General features: G+C 38.3%; 1 pseudogene; it reads left to right on the top strand.

The window, feature by feature from the left end:
• Positions 1-3,258, top strand: part of LOC112068692 (guanylate cyclase soluble subunit beta-1-like) — a 52,883-nt pseudogene that overhangs the window by 34,473 nt on the left and 15,152 nt on the right.

The raw sequence follows: 3,258 nt of genomic DNA, 5'->3' as shown, positions 1-3,258 counted from the left end.
ACAAATTAACTTTTAACAAGGCACACCTGTGATTGAAATGAATTCCAGGTGACTACCTCATGAAGCTGGTTGAGAGAATGCCAAGAGTGTGCAAAGCTGTCATCAAGGCAAAGGGAAGCTATTTGAAGAATCTCAAATATAAAATATATTTAGATTTATTTAACACTTTTTTGGTTATTACATGATTTCATATGTGTTATTTCATKGTTTTGATATCTTCACTATTATTCTACAATGTAGAAAATAGTACAAAGAAAGAATAACCCTGGAATGAGTAGGTGTGTCCAAACTTTTGACTGGTACTGTGTATGTATGTATGTATGTACACACAGTGCATTCGGAAAGTATTCGGACCCCTTATTTTTTTCCACATTTTGTTATGTTAGCCTTATTCTAAAATGGATTAAATAATTTTCTTTATTCATCCATCTACACACCATACCCCATAATGACAAAGCAAAAACAGGTTTTAGAAATTCTTGCAAATGTATGAAACATAAAAAACATAAATACCTTATTTACATAAGTATTCATACCCTTTGCTATGAGACTCGAAATTGAGCACAGGTTCATACTGTTTCCATTGATCATCCTTGAGATGTTTCTAAAACTTGAGTAGAGTCCACCTGTGMTAAATTCAAGTGGTTGGACATGATTTGGAAAGACACACACCTGTCTATATACGGTCCCACAGTTGACAGTGCATGTCAGAGCAAAAACCAAGCCATGAGGTCGAAGGAATTGTCCATAGAGGTCCGAGGCAGGATTGTGTCGAGGCACAGATCTGGGGAAGGGTACCAAAAAATTGCAATTGGGGGAGAAGGTCCTTGGNTCCAACCTGACAGAGCTTGAGAGGATCTGCAGAGAAGAATGGGAGAAACTCCCCAAATACAGGTGTGCCACGCTTGTAGCGTCATATCCAAGAAGACTTGAGGCTCTAATCACTGCCAAAGGTGTTTCAACGGAGTAAAGGGTCTGAATACTTATGTAAAGATCATATTTCCATTTTTTTTRWWWWKWATTTAATGTGTTTTTGCTTTGTCATTATGCGGTATTGGGTGTAGATTGATAAAAACATATATTTAATKAATTTTAGAATAAGGCTGTAACGTAACAAAATGTGGAAAAAGTCAAGGGGTCTGAATACTTACCAAACGCAATGTATACAGTACCAGTCAAAAGTTTGGACACCAYCTCATTCCAGGATTTTTCTTTATTTTGACTATTTTCTACATTGTAGATTAATAGTGAAGACATCAAAACYATGAAYTAACACATGGAATCATGTAGTAACTACYGCAGGTWGCCTAGTGGTTAGAGTGTTGGGCCAGTAACTGAAAGGTTGCTGGATTGAATCCCTGAGCTGACAAGGTAAAAATAGGTTGTTCTTCCCCTGAACAAGGCAGTTAACCCACTGTTTCCCGGTAGGCCGTCATTGTAAATAAGAATTTGTTAACTGACTTCCTTGTTAAAATTTAAATCATAGTTTTGATGTCTTCACTATTATTCTATAATGTAGAAAATAGTATAAATTAAAACCCTTGAATGAGTAGGTGTATCCAAACTCGACTGGTACTGTGTGTGTGTGTGTATATATATAACACACACCCTTTAACCCCCTATGCTCCTTTGAGATCTCTCTTTCAAAGTCACTGAGATTTATTATTCTAGCCATGGTAGACAAAAATAATGGGCAACTAGGCATTTTATTCATGACCCTAAGCATGATGGGATGTTTTAATTGCTTAATTAAGTCAGGAACCACACTTGTGTGGAAGTACTTACTTTCAATATACTATGTATCACTCATTTACTCAAGTGTTTCCTTTATTTTYGCAGTTACCTGTATACCMCAATGGATTGGTTAGAGATTTATTTMATGGTTTGTGGCCCCAAGTGGCCCTCTATAGTTTGATGAACCATTGAAAGCCAAAGATCCTTTTCATCATAAGGATTTAAATTAAGGGGAAATAATATTGTGTGATATCAAGATCTGCATAGTAACCAAAATAGCTCTCTCTACCTATAGATGGAAACAGTGAGTGATATAAAGTGTTAAAAATTACAGTTTTCTAGACCTCACATCCCTTTAAAAAAACACTTAAGTCATACAGCATTTTCTGATATAACGTTCTGCCTAGCAACCAAAATGTCTCTCTTTCTATAGGTGGAGACAGTGGGTGATAAGTACATGACGGTCAGTGGGCTGCCAGAACCATGTACCCACCATGCTCAGTCTATCTGCCACCTGGCCCTGGACATGATGGAGATTGCTGGACAGGTCAAAGTGGATGAAGAGTTATTTCAAAGTATACAGTGCCTTCGAAAGTATTCAGACCCCTTGACATTTTTCACATTTAAAAGTACAGCCTTATTCTAAAATTGTTAAATCTTTTCCCCCTCATCATCTAACCACAAATACCATCAGACAAAGCAAAAAGTTTTTAGCATTTTTGCAAATTAAAAACAGAAATGACATTTGGCATTTTCCTATTTTTGTTGCTTACAATGGAATTAAAATGATTTTATGGGGGTTGTATCATTGGATTTACACACATACCTACCATTCTGAGATTGCAAAATATTTTTGTGAAACAAACAAGACTAAGACAAAAAAAATAAAACTTGACCGTGCATAACTATTCACGCTCGCCCCAAAGTTAATACTTTGTAGAGCCACCTTTTGCAGCAATATACGCGCAAGTCTCTTGGGGTATGTCTCTATAGCTTGGCACATCTAGCCACTGGGATTTTTTGCCCATCTCTCAAGCAAAACTGCTCCAGTGCCTTCAAGTGACCGAATACAACATGACACATACGAATACAAACAGTGTAGCTATCCCTCCAAAAGCAATCAAACAAGCTAAGCGTAATATAAGAGACAAATTAGAGTAGCAATTCAACGGCTTCAGACACAGAGGTAAGTGGCAGGGTCTACAGTCAATCAGGCCTACAAAAAGAAAACCAGCTAGTCGCGGACCATGATGTCTTGGCTCCGGACAGACTAAACAACTCTTTGCTCGCTTTGGGACACTACAGTGCCACCGACAACGGCCGCTACAAAACCTGCGGCCAACGTGATAAAACATTTAAACGTGTTAACTCGCAAGGCTGCCGGCCCAGACGGCATCCCTAGGCCGGTCCTCAGAGCATGCGCAGACCAGGCTGGCTGGTGTGTTTTAACGACATATTCAATCAATCCTTATCCCAGTCTGTTGTTCCCACATGCTTCAAGATGGCCACAATGTTCTGTTTCCG

The sequence above is a fragment of the Salvelinus sp. IW2-2015 genome, unplaced genomic scaffold (genome assembly GCF_002910315.2).
Source record: "Salvelinus sp. IW2-2015 unplaced genomic scaffold, ASM291031v2 Un_scaffold649, whole genome shotgun sequence".
Lineage (NCBI taxonomy): Eukaryota > Metazoa > Chordata > Actinopteri > Salmoniformes > Salmonidae > Salvelinus > Salvelinus sp. IW2-2015.
Note: the sequence above shows the minus strand (reverse complement) of the source record. Positions and strands in the feature narration are given on the sequence as shown.